Below are 17806 nucleotides of genomic sequence, written 5' to 3'. Positions count from 1 at the left end.
ACCAAAGGAAGCAGGGGAACGGATTGGAAAAAGTGGGGCCCATGGGGAACACTGCAGGACAGAGGGGAATCAAAGGGAGCAGGGGGAACTGATTGGAAAAAGTGGGGAACTGTCGGGAACACTGCAGAACAGAGGGGAAACAAACGGAGCAGGGGGAACGGATTGTAAAAAGTTGCACCGATGGGAACACTGTAGGACAGAGGGGAATCAAAGGGAGCAGGGGGAACTGATTGGAAAAAGTGGGGAACTGTGGGGAACACTGCAGGACAGAGTGGAGACAAAGGAGCAGGGGGAACAGATTGGAAAAAGTGGGGAACCGTGGGGAACACTGCAGAACAGAGGGGAACCAAACGGAGCAGGGGTAACGGAATGCAAAAACTTGGGAACCGTGGAGAACACGGAAGGACAGAGGGGAACCAAAGGGAACAAGGGGAACGGATTGGTAAAAGTGGGGAACCATGGGGAATACTGCAGGGCAGAGGGGAACCATAGGGAGCAGGGGCTACAGGTTGGAAAAAATGTGGAGAACCGTGAGGAACACTGCAGAACAGTGAGGAACCAAAGGGAGCAGGGGGAACAGATTGGAAAAAGTGGGGAACCGTGTGGAAAAATGCAGAACAGTGGGGAAACAAACAGAGCAGAGGGAATGGATTGCAAAAAGTTGGGAAGCGTGGAGGACACTGCAGAACAGAGGGGAACCAAAGGGAGCAGGGCGAATAGATTGTAAAATAGTTGGTAATCGTGGGGAACGCTGCAGAACAGTATGAGGGAACAGTAAGCCGAGGGAATGGTTTGGAAAATGTGGGGAACCGTGGGGAAAACTGCAGAACAGAGTGGAGCCAAAGGAGCAGGGGGAACAGATTTGAAAAAGTGGGGAACTGTGGGGAACACTGCAGAACAGAGCAGAACCAAACGGAGCAGGGGGAACAGATTGGAAAAAGTGGGGAACCGATTGGAAAAAGTAGGGAACCGTGTGGAAAAATGCAGAAAGGTGGGGAACCAAAGGGAGCAGGGGGAACGAGTTGGAAAAGGTGGAGAACTGTGGGGAACACTGCAGAACAGAGGGGAACCAAAGGGAGCAGAGGGAACGGATTGGAAAAAGTGGGGAACCGTGGGGAACACTGCACGACAGAGGGGAACCAAAGGGATCAGGGGGAACAGACACGAACAAATTGGGGAACTGTGAAAACACTGCATGACAGAGGGGAACCAAAGGGAGCAGGAGGTACAGGTTGGAAAAAGTGGGGAACCGTGGAGGACACTGCAGGACAGAGGGGAACCAAAGGGAGCAGGGCGAACAGATTGTAAAAAAGTGTCGAACCGTGGGGAAAACTGCAGAACAGTATGAAACCAAAGGGAGCAGGGGGAACAGATTGGAAAAAGTGGGGTACCGTGTGTAAAAATGCGCAACAGTGGGGAAACAAAGGGTGCAGGAGGAACAGATTAGAAGAAGTGGGGTACCGTGTGCAAAAATGCACAACAGTGGGGAACCAAAGGGAGCAGGGGGACAGGAAGGAAAAGAATGTGGAGAATCGTGGGGAACACTGCAGAATAGAGGGGAACCAAAGGGAGCAGAGGGAACGGATTGGAAAAAGTGGGGAAGCGTCGGGAACACTGCAGAACAGAGGCGAACCAAAGGGAACAGGGGGAACGGATTGGAAAAAGTGGGGAACCATGGGGGACACTGCAGGGCAGAGGGGAACCATAGGGAACAGGGGGTACAGGTTGGAAAAATGTGGAGAACCGTGAGGAAAACTGCAGAACAGTGAGGAACCAAAGGGAGCAGGGGGAACAGTTTTGAAAAAGTGGGGAACCGTGTGCAAAAATGCAGAACAGTGGGGAACCAAAGGGAGCAGGAGGAACAGATTGGAAGAAGTTGAGAACAGTGGGCAACACTGCAGAACAGAGGTGAATCAAAGGGTGCAGGGGGAACAGATTGGAAAAAGTGGGGAAACGTTTGGAACACTGCAGAACAGAGGTGAACCAAAGGGAGCAGGGGGTACAGTTCGGAAAAGTGGGTGACCGTGGGGAACAATGCAGAACAGAGGGGAACCAAAGGGAGCAGGGGAAACAGATGGAAAAAGTGGGGAATCGTGGGGAGTTCTGCAGAACAGAGGTGAACCAAAGGAAGCAGGGGGATTGGATTGGAAAAAGTGGGGAACAGTGTAGAAAAGTGAAGAACAGAGGGGAACCAGAGGTAGCAGGGGTAACAGATTGGAAAAAGTGGGGAACCGTGGGCAACACTGCAGAACAGAGGGGCACCAAAGGGAGCAGGAGGTACAGGTTGGAAAAAGTGGGGAACCGTGGGGAACACTGCATGACAGAGGGGAACCAAAGGGAGCAGGAGGTACAGGTTGGAAAAAGTGGGGAACCGTGGAGAACACTGCAGCACAGATGGGAACAAAAGTGAGCAGGGGAAATGGATTGCAAAAAGTGGGGCCCATGGCAAACACTGCATGACAGAGGGTAATCAAAGGGAGCAGGGGGAACCGATTGGAAAAAGTTGGGAACTGTGGGGAACAATGCAGAACAGAGGGAAACCAAAGGTAGCAGGGGGAATGGATTGGAAAAAGTGGGGAACCATGGGGGACACTGCAGGGCAGACGGGAACCATAGGGAACAGGGGGTACAGGTTGGAAAAATGTGGAGAACCGTGAGGAAAACTGCAGAACAGTGAGGAACCAAAGGGAGCAGGGGGAACAGTTTTGAAAAAGTGGGGAACCGTGTGCAAAAATGCAGAACAGTGGGGAACCAAAGGGAGCAGGAGGAACAGAATGGAAGAAGTTGAGAACAGTGGGCAACACTGCAGAACAGAGGTGAATCAAAGGGTGCAGGGGGAACAGATTGGAAAAAGTGGGGAAACGTTTGGAACACTGCAGAACAGAGCAGGACCAAAGGGATCAGGGGGAACAGCTCGGAAAAGTGCGGACCCGAGGGGAACAATGCAGAACAGAGAGGAACCAAAGGGAGAATGTGGAACAGATTGGAAAAAGTGGGGAATCGTGGGGAGTTCTGCAGAACAGCGGGGACCCAAAGGGATCAGGGGGAAAGGATTCGAAAAAGTGGACCGTGGGGAACTCTGCAGAAAACAGGTGGACCAAACGAAGCAGGGGGAACGGATTGGTAAAAAATGGGGAACCTTGCGGAAAAATGTAGAACAGAGGCGAACCAGAGGGAGAAGTGGGAACAGATTAGAAAAAATTTGGAGAACCGTGGAGAACACTGCAGAACAGTGATGAACCAAAGGGAGCAGGGGGAACGGATTGGAAAACATAGAGAACTCTGGGGAATACTGCAGAACAGAGGGGAAGCAAAGGGAGCAGTGGGTACAGGTTGGAAAAAATGTGGAGAACCGTGAGGAACACTGCAGAACAGTGAGGAACCAAAGGGAGCAGGGGTAACAGATTGGAAAAAGTGGGGAACAGTGTGGAAAAATGCAGAACAGAAAGGACACCAAAGGGAGCAGGGGGTACAGTTTGGAAAAGTGGGGAACCGTGGGGAACAATGCAGAACAGAGGGGAACCAAAGGAGCAGGGGAAACAGATTGGAAAAAGTGGGGAATCGTGGGGAGTTCTGCAGAAGAGAGGTGAACCAAAAGAAGCAGGGGGATAGGATTGGAAAAATTGGGGAACAGTGCAGAAAAATGCAGAACAGAGGGGAACCAGAGGTAGCAGGGGTAACAGATTGGAAAAAGTGGGGAACCGTGGACAACACTGCAGAACAGAGGGGCACCAAAGGGAGCAGGAGGTACAGGTTGGAAAAAGTGCGGACCCGAGGGGAACAATGCAGAACAGAGAGGAACCAAAGGGAGAATGTGGAACAGATTGGAAAAAGTGGGGAATCGTGGGGAGTTCTGCAGAACAGCGGGGACCCAAAGGGATCAGGGGGAAAGGATTCGAAAAAGTGGACCGTGGGGAACTCTGCAGAAAACAGGTGGACCAAACGAAGCAGGGGGAACGGATTGGTAAAAAATGGGGAACCTTGCGGAAAAATGTAGAACAGAGGCGAACCAGAGGGAGAAGTGGGAACAGATTAGAAAAAATTTGGAGAACCGTGGAGAACACTGCAGAACAGTGATGAACCAAAGGGAGCAGGGGGAACGGATTGGAAAACATAGAGAACTCTGGGGAATACTGCAGAACAGAGGGGAAGCAAAGGGAGCAGTGGGTACAGGTTGGAAAAAATGTGGAGAACCGTGAGGAACACTGCAGAACAGTGAGGAATCAAAGGGAGCAGGGGTAACAGATTTGAAAAAGTGGGGAAACGTGTGCAAAAATGCAGAACAGTGGGGAACCAAAGGGAGCAGGAGGAACAGATTGGAAGAAGTTGAGAACAGTGGGCAACACTGCAGAACAGAGGTGAATCAAAGGGTGCAGGGGGAACAGATTGGAAAAAGTGGGGAAATGTTTGGAACACTGCAGAACAGAGGTGAACCAAAGGGAGCAGGGGGTACAGTTCGGAAAAGTGGGTGACCGTGGGGAACAATGCAGAACAGAGGGGAACCAAAGGGAGCAGGGGAAACAGATGGAAAAAGTGGGGAATCGTGGGGAGTTCTGCAGAACAGAGGTGAACCAAAGGAAGCAGGGGGATTGGATTGGAAAAAGTGGGGAACAGTGTAGAAAAGTGCAGAACAGCGGGGAACCAGAGGCAGCAGGGGTAACAGATTGGAAAAAGTGGGGAACCGTGGGCAACACTGCAGAACAGAGGGGCACCAAAGGGAGCAGGAGGTACAGGTTGGAAAAAGTGGGGAACCGTGGGGAACACTGCATGACAGAGGGGAACCAAAGGGAGCAGGAGGTACAGGTTGGAAAAAGTGGGGAACCGTGGAGAACACTGCAGCACAGATGGGAACAAAAGTGAGCAGGAGAAACGGATTGCAAAAAGTGGGGCCCATTGCAGACACTGCATGACAGAGGGTAATCAAAGGGAGCAGGGGGAACCGATTGGAAAAAGTTGGGAACTGTGGGGGACACTGCAGGGCAGACGGGAACCAAAGGGAGCATGGGAACAGATTAGAAAAATTTTGGAGAACCGTGGGGAAAACTGCAGAACAGAGCAGGACCAAAGGGATCAGGGGGAACAGCTCGGAAAAGTGCGGACCCGAGGGGAACAATGCAGAACAGAGAGGAACCAAAGTGAGAAGGTGGAACAGATTGGAAAAAGTGGGGAATCGTGGGGAGTTCTGCAGAATAGCGGGGACCCAAAGGGATCAGGGGGAAAGGATTCGAAAAAGTGGACCGTGGGGAACACTGCAGGACAGAGGGGATTCAAATGGAGCAGGGGGAACTGATTGGAAAAAGTGGGGAATCGTGCAGAACACTGCAGAACAGAGGGGAAACAAAGGGAAAAGGGGCTACAGGTTGGAAAAAATGTGGAGAACCGTGAGGAACACTGCAGAATAGTGAGGAACCAAAGGGAGCAGGAGGAACAGATTGGAAAAAGTTGAGAACAGTAGGCAACACTGCAGAACAGAGGTGAATCAAAGGGTGCAGGGGAAACAGATTGGAAAAAGTGGGGAAACGTTTGGAACACTGCAGAACAGAGGTGAACCAAAGGGAACACGGGGAACGGATTGGAAAAAGTGGGGAACCATTGGGGACACTGCAGGGAAGAGGGGAACCATAGGGAGCTGGGGGTACAGGTTGGAAAAATGTGGAGAACCGTGAGGAAAACTGCAGAACAGTGAGGAACCAAAGTGAGCAGGGGGAACAGTTTTTAAAAAGTGGGGAACCGTGTGCAAAAATGGAGAACAGTGGGGAACCAAAGGGAGCAGGAGGAACAGATTGGAAAAAGTTGAGAACAGTGGGCAACACTGCAGAACAGAGGTGAATCAAAGGGTGCAGGGGGAACAGATTGGAAAAAGTGGAGAACCGTTTGGAACACTGCAGAACAGAGGTGAACCAAAGGGAGAAGGGGGTACAGTTCGGAAAAGTGGGGAACCGTGGGGAACAATTCAGAACAGAGGGGAACCAAAGGGAGCAGGGGAAACAGATTGGAAAAAGTGGGGAATCGTGGCGAGTTCTGCAGAACAGCGGGGACCCAAAGGGATCAGGGGGAAAGGATTCGAAAAAGTGGACCGTGGGGAACTCTGCAGAAAACAAGTGGACCAAACGCAGCAGGGGGAACGGATTGGTAAAAAATGGGGAACCTTGTGGAAAAATGTAGAACAGAGGCGAACCAGAGGGAAAGTGGGAACAGATTAGAAAAAATTTGGAGAACCGTGGAGAACACTGCAGAACAGTGATGAACCAAAGGGAGCAGGGGGAACGGATTGGAAAAGATAGAGAACTCTGGGGAATACTGCAGAACAGAGGGGAAGCAAAGGGAGCAGTGGGTACAGGTTGGAAAAAGTGTGGAGAACCGTGAGGATCACTGCAGAACAGTGAGGAACCAAAGGGAGCAGGGGTAACAGATTGGAAAAAGTGGGGAACCGTGTGGAAAAATGCAGAACAGAGGGACACCAAAGGGAGCAGGGGGTACAGTTTGGAAAAGTGGGGAACCGTGGGGAACAATGCAGAACAGAGGGGAACCAAAGGAACAGGGGAAACAGATTGGAAAAAGTGGGGAATCGTGGGGAGTTCTGCAGAAGAGAGGTGAACCAAAAGAAGCAGGGGGATAGGATTGGAAAAATTGGGGAACAGTGCAGAAAAATGCAGAACAGAGGGGAACCAGAGGTAGCAGGGGTAACAGATTGGGAAAAGTGGGGAACCGTGGACAACACTGCAGAACAGAGGGGCACCAAAGAGAGCAGGAGGTACAGGTTGGAAAAAGTGGGGAACCGTGGGGAACACTGCATGACAGAGGGGAACCAAAGGGAACAGGGGGTACAGTTCGGAAAAGTGGGGAATCGTGAGGAACAATGCAGAACAGAGGGGAACAAAAGTGAGCAGGGGAAACGGATTGCAAAAAGTGGGGCCCATGGCGAACACTGCATGACAGAGGGTAATCAAAGGGAGCAGGGGGAACCGAATGGAAAAAGTTGGGAACTGTGGGGAACACTGCAGAACAGATGGAAACCAAAGGTAGCAGGGGGAACGGATTGGAAAAAGTGGGGAACCATGGGGGACACTGCAGGGCGGACGGGAACCAAAGGGAGCATGGGAACAGATTAGAAAAAGTTTGGAGAACCGTGGGGAAAACTGCAGAACAGAGCAGAAACAAAGGGAGCAGGGGGAACAGCTCGGAAAAGTGCGGACCCGAGGGGAACACTGCAGAACAGTGAGGAACCAAAGGGAGCAGGGGTGTGGATTGGAAAAGAAAGAGTACTCTGGGGAACACTGCACAATAGAAGGGAAGCAAAGGGAGCAGGGGGTACAGGTTGGAAAAAATGTGGAGAACCGTGAGGAACAATGCAGAACAGTGAGGAACCAAAGGGAGCAGGGGTAACAGATTGGAAAAAGTGGGGAACCGTGTGTAAAAATGCAGAACAGTGGGGAACCAAAGGGGGCAGGAAGAACAGATTGGAAAAAGTGGGGAACCGTGAGGAATACTGCAGAACAGAGGGACACCAAAGGGAGCAGGGGGTACAGTTTGGAAAAGTGGGGAACCGTGGGGAACAATGCAGAACAGAGGGGAACCAAAGGGAGGAAGGGGAACAGATTGGAAAAAGTGGGGATTCGTGGAGAGATCTGCAGAACAGAGGAGAACCAAAGGAATCAGGGGGAACGGATTGGAAAAAGTGGGGCCCATGGGGAACACTGCAGGACAGAGGGGAATCAAAGGGAGCAGGGGGAACTGATTGGAAAAAGTGGGGAACTGTGGGGAACACTGCAGAACAGAGGGGAAACAAACGGAGCAGGGGGAATGGATTGCAAAATGTGGGGAACCATGGGGAAAACTGCAGAACAGAGTGGAGCCAAAGGAGCAGGGGTAACGGATTGGAAAAAGTGGGGAATCGTGCAGAACACTGGAGGACAGAGGGGAAACAAAGGGAACAGTGGGAACGGATTGGAAAAAGTGGGGAACCATGGGGAATACTGCAGGGCAGAGGGGAACCATAGGGAGCAGGGGCTACAGGTTGGAAAAAAATGTGGAGAACCGTGAGGAACACTGCAGAACAGTGAGGAACCAAAGGGAGCAGGAGGAACAGATTGGAAAAAGTAGAGAACAGTGGGCAACACTGCAGAACAGAGGTGAATCAAAGGGTGCAGGGGGAACAGATTGGAAAAAGTGGGGAACCATTTGGAACACTGCAGAACAGAGGTGAACCAAAGGGAGCAGGGGGTACTGTTCAGAAAAGTGGGTAACCGTGTGGAACAATGCAGAACAGAGGGGAATCAAAGGGAGCAGGGGGAACAGATTGGAAAAAGTGGGGAATCGTGGGGAGTTTTGCAGAACAGAGGTGAACCAAAGGAAGCAGGGGGATCGGATTGGAAAAAGTGGGGAACAGTGTAGAAAAATGCAGAAGAGAGGGGAACAAGAGGTAGCAGGGGAAACAAATTTGAAAAAGTGGGGAACCGTGGGGAACACTGCAGAACAGAGTGGCACCAAAGGGAGCAGAGGGAATGCATTGGGAAAAGTTGGGAACCGTGGGGAACACTGCACGACAGAGGGGAACCAAAGGAAGCAGGGGGAACGGATTGTAAAATGTTGCACCGATGGGGAACACTGTAGGACAGAGGGGAATCAAAGGGAGCAGGGGGAACTGATTGGAAAAAGTGGGGAACTGTGGGGAACACTGCAGGACAAAGTGGAGACAAAGGAGCAGGGGGAACAGATTGGAAAAAGTGGGGAACCGTGGGGAACACTGCAGAACAGAGGGGAACCAAACGGAGCAGGGGCAACGGATTGCAAAAAGTTGGGAACCGTGGAGAACATGGAAGGACAGAGGGGAACCAAAGGGAACAAGGGGAACGGATTGGAAATAGTGGGGAACCATGGGGAATACTGCAGGGCAGAGGGGAACCATAGGGAGCAGGGGCTACAGGTTGGAAAAAATGTGGAGAACCATGAGGAACACTGCAGAACACTGATGAACCAAAGGGAGCAGGGGGAACAGATTGGAAAAAGTGGGGAACCGTGTGGAAAAATGCAGAACAGTGGGGAAACAAACAGAGCAGAGGGAATGGATTGCAAAAAGTTGGGAAGCGTGGAGGACACTGCAGAACAGAGGGGAACCAAAGGGAGCAGGGCGAATAGATTGTAAAATAGTTGGTAATCGTGGGGAACGCTGCAGAACAGTATGAGCGAACAGTAAGCCGAGGGAATGGTTTGGAAAATGTGGGGAACCGTGGGGAAAACTGCAGAACAGAGTGGAGCCAAAGGAGCAGGAGGAACAGATTGGAAAAAGTGGGGAACTGTGGGGAACACTGCAGAACAGAGCAGAACCAAACGGAGCAGGGGGAACAGATTGGAAAAAGTGGGGAACCGATTGGAAAAAGTAGGGAACCGTGTGGAAAAATGCAGAAAGGTGGGGAACCAAAGGGAGCAGGGGGAACGAGTTGGAAAAGGTGGAGAACTGTGGGGAACACTGCAGAACAGAGGGGAACCAAAGGGAGCAGAGGGAACGGATTGGAAAAAGTGGGGAACCGTGGGGAACACTGCACGACAGAGGGGAACCAAAGGGATCAGGGGGAACAGACACGAAAAAATTGGGGAACTGTGAAAACACTGCATGACAGAGGGGAACCAAAGGGAGCAGGAGGTACAGGTTGGAAAAAGTGGGGAACCGTGGAGGACACTGCAGGACAGAGGGGAACCAAAGGGAGCAGGGCGAACAGATTGTAAAAAAGTGTCGAACCGTGGGGAAAACTGCAGAACAGTATGAAACCAAAGGGAGCAGGGGGAACAGATTGGAAAAAGTGGGGTACCGTGTGTAAAAATGCGCAACAGTGGGGAAACAAAGGGTGCAGGAGGAACAGATTAGAAGAAGTGGGGTACCGTGTGCAAAAATGCACAACAGTGGGGAACCAAAGGGAGCAGGGGGACAGGAAGGAAAAGAATGTGGAGAATCGTGGGAACACTGCAGAATAGAGGGGAACCAAAGGGAGCAGAGGGAACGGATTGGAAAAAGTGGGGAAGCGTCGGGAACACTGCAGAACAGAGGTGAACCAAAGGAAGCAGGGGGAACGGATTGGAAAAAGTGGGGCCCATGGGGAACACTGCAGGACAGAGGGGAATCAAAGGGAGCAGGGGGAACTGATTGGAAAAAGTGGGGAACTGAGGGGAACACTGCAGGACAGAGTGGAGACAAAGGAGCAGGGGGAACAGATTGGAAAAAGTGGGGAACCGTGGGGAACACTGCAGAACAGAGGGGAACCAAACGGAGCAGGGGCAACGGATTGCAAAAAGTTGGGAACCGTGGAGAACATGGAAGGACAGAGGGGAACCAAAGGGAACAAGGGGAACGGATTGGAAATAGTGGGGAACCATGGGGAATACTGCAGGGCAGAGGGGAACCATAGGGAGCAGGGGCTACAGGTTGGAAAAAATGTGGAGAACCATGAGGAACACTGCAGAACACTGATGAACCAAAGGGAGCAGGGGGAACAGATTGGAAAAAGTGGGGAACCGTGTGGAAAAATGCAGAACAGTGGGGAAACAAACAGAGCAGAGGGAATGGATTGCAAAAAGTTGGGAAGCGTGGAGGACACTGCAGAACAGAGGGGAACCAAAGGTAGCAAGGCGAATAGATTGTAAAATAGTTGGTAATCGTGGGGAACGCTGCAGAACAGTATGAAACCAAAGCGAGCCGAGGGAATGGTTTGGAAAATGTGGGGAACCGTGTGGAAAACTGCAGAACAGAGTGGAGCCAAAGGAGCAGGGGGAACAGATTGGAAAAAGTGGGGAACTGTGGGGAACACTGCAGAACACAGCAGAACCAAACGGAGCAGGGGGAACAGATTGGAAAAAGTGGGGAACCGATTGGAAAAAGTAGGGAACCGTGCGGAAAAATGCAGAAAGGTGGGGAACCAAAGGGAGCAGGGGGAACGAATTGGAAAAGGTGCAGAACTGTGGGGAACACTGCAGAACAGAGGGGAACCAAAGGGAGCAGAGGGAACGGATTGGAAAAAGTGGGGAACCGTGGGGAATACTGCACGACAGAGGGGAACCAAAGGGATCAGGGGGAACAGATAGGAAAAAATTGGGGAACTGTGAAAACACTGCATGACAGAGGGGAACCAAAGGGAGCAGGAGGTACAGGTTGGAAAAAGTGGGGAACCGTGGAGGACACTGCAGGACAGAGGGGAACCAAAGGGAGCAGGGCGAACAGATTGTAAAAAAGTGGGGAACCGTGGGGGACACTGCAGAACAGTATGAAACCAAAGCAGGCAGGGGGAACAGTTTGGAAAATGTGGGGAACCGTGGGGATCACTGCAGAACAGAGGGGAACCAAAGGGAGCAGGGGGAACAGATTGGAAAAAGTGGGGTACCGTGTGTAAAAATGCACAACAGTGGGGAAACAAAGGGTGCAGGAGGAACAGATTAGAAGAAGTGGGGTACCGTGTGCAAAAATGCACAACAGTGGGGAACCAAAGGGAGCAGGGGGTACAGGAAGGAAAAGAATGTGGAGAATCGTGGGGAACACTGCAGAATAGAGGGGAACCAAAGGGAGCAGGGGGAACGGATTGGAAAAAGTGGGGAAGCGTCGGGAACACTGCAGAACAGAGGCGAACCAAAGGGAACAGGGGGAACGGATTGGAAAAAGTGGGGAACCATGGGGGACACTGCAGGGCAGAGGGGAACCATAGGGAGCTGGGGGTACAGGTTGTAAAAATGTGGAGAACCGTGAGGAAAACTGCAGAACAGTGAGGAACCAAAGTGAGCAGGGGGAACTGTTTTTAAAAAGTGGGGAACCATGTGCAAAAATGCAGAACCGTGGGGAACCAAAGGGAGCCGGAGGAACAGATTGGAAATAGTTGAGAACAGTGGGCAACACTGCAGAACAGAGGTGAATCAAAGGGTGCAGGGGGAACAGATTGGAAAAAGTGGGGAACCGTGGGCAACACTGCAGAACAGAAGGGCACCAAAGGGAGCAGGAGGTACAGGTTGGAAAAAGTGGGGAACCGTGGAGAACACTGCAGCACAGATGGGAACAAAAGAGAGCAGGGGAAACGGATTGCAAAAAGTGGGGACCATGGCGAACACTGCATGACAGAGGGTAATCAAAGGGAGCAGGGGGAACCGATTGGAAAAATTTGGGAACTGTGGGGAACACTGCAGAACAGAGGGAAACCAAAGGTAGCAGGGGGAACGGATTGGAAAAAGTGGGGAACCATGGGGGACACTGCAGAACAGAGGGGAACCAAAGGGAGCATGGGAACAGATTAGAAAAATTTTGGAGAACCGTGGAGAAAACTGCAGAACAGAGCAGAACCAAATGGAGCAGGGGGAACAGCTCGGAAAAGTGCAGACCCGAGGTGAACAATGCAGAACAGAGAGGAACCAAAGGGAGAAGGGGGAACAGATTGGAAAAAGTGGGGAATCGTGGGGAGTTCTGCAGAACAGTGGGGACCCAAAGGGATCAGGGGGAAAGGATTCGAAAAAGTGGATCGTGGGGAACTCTGCAGAAAACAGGTGGACCAAAGGAAGCAGGGGGAACGGATTGGAAAAAAATGGGGAACCTTGTAGAAAAATGTAGAACAGAGGCGAACCAGAGGGAGAAGGGGGAACGGATTGGAAAAGATAGAGAACTCTGGGGAATACTGCAGAACAGAGCGGAAGCAAAGGGAGCAGGGGGTACAGGTAGGAAAAAATGTGGAGAACCGTGAGGAACACTGCAGAACAGTGAGGAACCAAAGGGAGCAGGGGAAACAGATGGAAAAAGTGGGGAATCGTGGGGAGTTCTGCAGAACAGTGAGGAACCAAAGGGAGCAGGGGGAACAGATTGGAAAAAGTGGGGTACCGTGTGTAAAAATGCACAACAGTGGGGAAACAAAGGGTGCAGGAGGAACAGATTAGAAGAAGTGGGGTACCGTGTGCAAAAATGCACAACAGTGGGGAACCAAAGGGAGCAGGGGGTACAGGAAGGAAAAGAATGTGGAGAATCATGGGGAACACTGCAGAATAGAGGGGAACCAAAGGGAGCAGGGGGAACGGATTGGGAAAAGTGGGGAAGCGTCGGGAACACTGCAGAACAGAGGCGAACCAAAGGGAACAGGGGGAACGGATTGGAAAAAGTGGGGAACCATGGGGGACACTGCAGGGCAGAGGGGAACCATAGGGAGCAGGGGGTACAGGTTGGAAAAACTTGGAGAACCGTGAGGAAAACTGCAGAACAGTGAGGAACCAAAGGGAGCAGGGGGAACAGTTTTGAAAAAGTGGGGAAACGTGTGCAAAAATGCAGAACAGTGGGGAACCAAAGGGAGCAGGAGGAACAGATTGGAAGAAGTTGAGAACAGTGGGCAACACTGCAGAACAGAGGTGAATCAAAGGGTGCAGGGGGAACAGATTGGAAAAAGTGGGGAAACGTTTGGAACACTGCAGAACAGAGGTGAACCAAAGGGAGCAGGGGGTACAGTTCGGAAAAGTGGGTGACCGTGGGGAACAATGCAGAACAGAGGGGAACCAAAGGGAGCAGGGGAAACAGATGGAAAAAGTGGGGAATCGTGGGGAGTTCTGCAGAACAGAGGTGAACCAAAGGAAGCAGGGGGATTGGATTGGAAAAAGTGGGGAACAGTGTAGAAAAGTGCAGAACAGAGGGGAACCAGAGGTAGCAGGGGTAACAGATTGGAAAAAGTGGGGAACCGTGGGCAACACTGCAGAACAGAGGTGCACCAAAGGGAGCAGGAGGTACAGGTTGGAAAAAGTGGGGAACCGTGGGGAACACTGCATGACAGAGGGGAACCAAAGGGAGCAGGAGGTATAGGTTGGAAAAAGTGGGGAACCGTGGAGAACACTGCAGCACAGATGGGAACAAAAGTGAGCAGGGGAAACGGATTGCAAAAAGTGGGGCCCATGGCAAACACTGCATGACAGAGGGTAATCAAAGGGAGCAGGGGGAACCGATTGGAAAAAGTTGGGAACTGTGGGGGACACTGCAGGGCAGACGGGAACCAAAGGGAGCAGGGGGAACGGATTGGAAAAGATAGAGAACTCTGGGGAATACTGCAGAACAGAGGGGAAGCAAAGGGTACAGTGGGTACAGGTTGGAAAAAATGTGGAGAACCGTGAGGAACACTGCAGAACAGTGAGGAACCAAAGGGAGCAGGGGTAACAGATTGGAAAAAGTGGGGAACCGTGTGGAAAAATGCAGAACAGAGGGACACCAAAGGGAGCAGGGGGTTCAGGTTGGAAAAGTGGGGAACCGTGGGGAACAATGCAGAACAGAGGGGAACCAAAGGAGCAGGGGAAACAGATTGGAAAAAGTGGGGAATCGTGGGGAGTTCTGCAGAAGAGAGGTGAACCAAAAGAAGCAGGGGAATAGGATTGGAAAAATTGGGGAACAGTGCAGAAAAATGCAGAACAGAGGGGAACCAGAGGTAGCAGGGGTAACAGATTGGAAAAAGTGGGGAACCGTGAACAACACTGCAGAACAGAGGGGCACCAAAGGGAGCAGGAGGTACAGGTTGGAAAAAGTGGGGAACCGTGGGGAACACTGCATGACAGAGGGGAACCAAAGGGAGCAGGGGTAACAGATTGGAAAAAGTGGGGAATCGTGGGGAGTTCTGCAGAAGAGAGGTGAACCAAAAGAAGCAGGGGGATAGGATTGGAAAAATTGGGGAACAGTGCAGAAAAATGCAGAACAGAGAGGAACCAGAGGTAGCAGGGGTAACAGATTGGAAAAAGTGGGAAACCGTGGACAACACTGCAGAACAGAGGGGCACCAAAGGGAGCAGGAGGTACAGGTTGGAAAAAGTGGGGAACCATGGAGAACACTGCAGCACAGATGGGAACAAAAGTGAGCAGGGGAAACGGATTGCAAAAAGTGGGGCCCATGGCGAACACTGCATGACAGAGGGTAATCAAAGGGAGCAGGGGGAACCGAATGGAAAAAGTTGGGAACTGTGGGGAACACTGCAGAACAGATGGAAACCAAAGGTAGCAGGGGGAACGGATTGGAAAAAGTGGGGAACCATGGGGGACACTGCAGGGCGGACGGGAACCAAAGGGAGCATGGGAACAGATTAGAAAAAGTTTGGAGAACCGTGGGGAAAACTGCAGAACAGAGCAGAAACAAAGAGAGCAGGGGGAACAGCTCGGATAAGTGCGGACCCGAGGGGAACAATGCAGAACAGAGAGGAACCAAAGGGAGCAGAGAGAATGCATTGGAAAAAGTGGGGAACCGTGGGGAACACTGCACGACAGAGGGGAACCAAAGGAAGCAGGGGGAACGGATTGTAAAAAGTTGCACTGATGGGGAACACTGTAGGACAGAGGGGAATCAAAGGGAGCAGGGGGAACTGATTGGAAAAAGTGGGGAACAGTGGGGGACACTGCAGAACAGAGGGCAAACAAACAGAACAGGGGGAATGGATTGCAAAAAGTTTGGAACCGTGGAGGACAATGCAGAACAGGGGAAACCAAAGGGAGCAGGGCAAAAAGTTTGTAAAAAAGTGGGGAACCGTGGGGAACACTGCACGACAGAGGGGAACCAAAGGGATCAGGGGGAACAGATAGGAAAAAATTGGGGAACTGTGAAAACACTGCATGACAGAGGGGAACCAAAGGGAGCAGGAGATACAGGTTGGAAAAAGTGGGGAACAGTGGAGGACACTGCAGGACAGAGGGGAACCAAAGGAAGCAGGGGGAACGGATTGTAAAAAGTTGCACTGATGGGGAACACTGTAGGACAGAGGGGAATCAAAGGGAGCAGGGCGAACAGATTGTAAAAAAGTGGGGAACCGTGGGGAACACTGCAGAACAGTATGAAACCAAAGCAGGCAGGGGGAACAGTTTGGAAAATGTGGGGAACCGTGGGGATCACTGCAGAACAGAGGGGAACCAAAGGGAGCAGGGGAACACATTGGAAAAAGTGGGGAACCGTGGGGAACACTGCAGAACAGTGAGGAACCAAAGGGAGCATGGGGAACAGATTGGAAAAAGTGGGGTACCGTGTGTAAAAATGCACAACAGTGGGGAAACAAAGGGTGCAGGAGGAAAAGATTAGAAGAAGTGGGGTACCGTATGCAAAAATGCACAACAGTGGGGAACCAAAGGGAGCAGGGGGTACAGGAAGGAAAAGAATGTGGAGAATCGTGGGGAACACTGCAGAATAGAGGGGAACCAAAGGTAGCAGGGGGAACGGATTGGGAAAAGTGGGGAAGCGTCGGGAACACTGCAGAACAGAGGTGAACCAAAGGAAGCAGGGGGAACGGATTGGAAAAAGTGGGGCCCATGGGGAACACTGCAGGACAGAGGGGAATCAAAGGGAGCAGGGGGAACTGATTGGAAAAAGTGGGGAACTGTGGGGAACACTGCAGAACAGAGGGGAAACAAACGGAGCAGGGGGAATGGATTGCAAAATGTGGGGAACCATGGGGAAAACTGCAGAACAGAGTGGAGCTAAAGGAGCAGGGGTAACGGATTGCAAAAAGTGGGGCCCATGGGGAACACTGGAGGACAGAGCGGAATCAAAGGGAGCAGGGGGAACTGATTGGAAAAAGTGGGGAATCGTGCAGAACACTGCAGGACAGAGGGGAAACAAAGGGAACAGTGGGAACGGATTGGAAAAAGTGGGGAACCATGGGGAATACTGTAGGACAGAGGGGAACCATAGGGAGCAGGGGCTACAGGTTGGAAAAAATGTGGAGAACCGTGAGGAACACTGCAGAACAGTGAGGAACCAAAGGGAGGAGGAGGAACAGATTGGAAAAAGTTGAGAACAGTGGGCAACACTGCAGAACAGAGGTGAATCAAAGGGTGCAGGGGGAACAGATTGGAAAAAGTGGGGAACCGTTTGGAACACTGCAGAACAGAGGTGAACCAAAGGGAGCAGGGGGAACAGATTGGAAAAAGTGGGGAATCGTGGGGAGTTCTGCAGAACAGATGTCAACCAAAGGAAGCGGGGGATTGGATTGGAAAAAGTGGGGAACAGTGTAGAAAAATGCAGAACAGAGGGGAACCAGAGGTAGCAGAGGGAATGCATTGGGAAAAGTGGGGAACCGTGGGGAACACTGCACAACAGAGGGGAACCAAAGGAAGCAGGGGGAACGGATTGTAAAATGTTGCACCGATGGGAACACTGTAGGACAGAGGGGAATCAAAGGGAGCAGGGGGAACTGATTGGAAAAAGTGGGGAACTGTGGGGAACACTGCAGGACAGAGTGGAGACAAAGGAGCAGGGGGAACAAATTGGAAAAAGTGGGGAACCGTGGGGAACACAGCAGAACAGAGGGGAACCAAACGGAGCAGGGGTAAAGGAATGCAAAAAGTTGGGAACCGTGGAGAACACGGAAGGACAGAGGGGAACCAAAGGGAACAAGGGGAACGGATTGGTAAAAGTGGGGAACCATGGGGAATACTGCAGTGCAGAGGGGAACCATAGGGAGCAGGGGCTACAGGTTGGAAAAAATGTGGAGAACCGTGAGGAACACTGCAGAACAGTGAGGAACCAAAGGGAGCAGGGAGAACAGATTGGAAAAAGTGGGGAACCGTGTGGAAAAATGCAGAACAGTGGGGAAACAAACAGAACAGAGGGAATGGATTGCAAAAAGTTGGGAAGCGTGGAGGACACTGCAGAACAGAGGGGAACCAAAGGGAGCAGGGCGAATAGATTGTAAAATAGTTGGTAATCGTGGGGAACGCTGCAGAACAGTATGAGGGAACAGTAAGCCGAGGGAATGGTTTGGAAAATGTGGGGAACTGTGGGGAAAACTGCAGAACAGAGTGGAGCCAAAGGAGCAGGGGGAACAGATTGGAAAAAGTG

This window comes from Narcine bancroftii, unplaced genomic scaffold (assembly GCF_036971445.1).
Source record: "Narcine bancroftii isolate sNarBan1 unplaced genomic scaffold, sNarBan1.hap1 Scaffold_152, whole genome shotgun sequence".
Taxonomy (NCBI): domain Eukaryota; kingdom Metazoa; phylum Chordata; class Chondrichthyes; order Torpediniformes; family Narcinidae; genus Narcine; species Narcine bancroftii.
Note: the sequence above shows the minus strand (reverse complement) of the source record.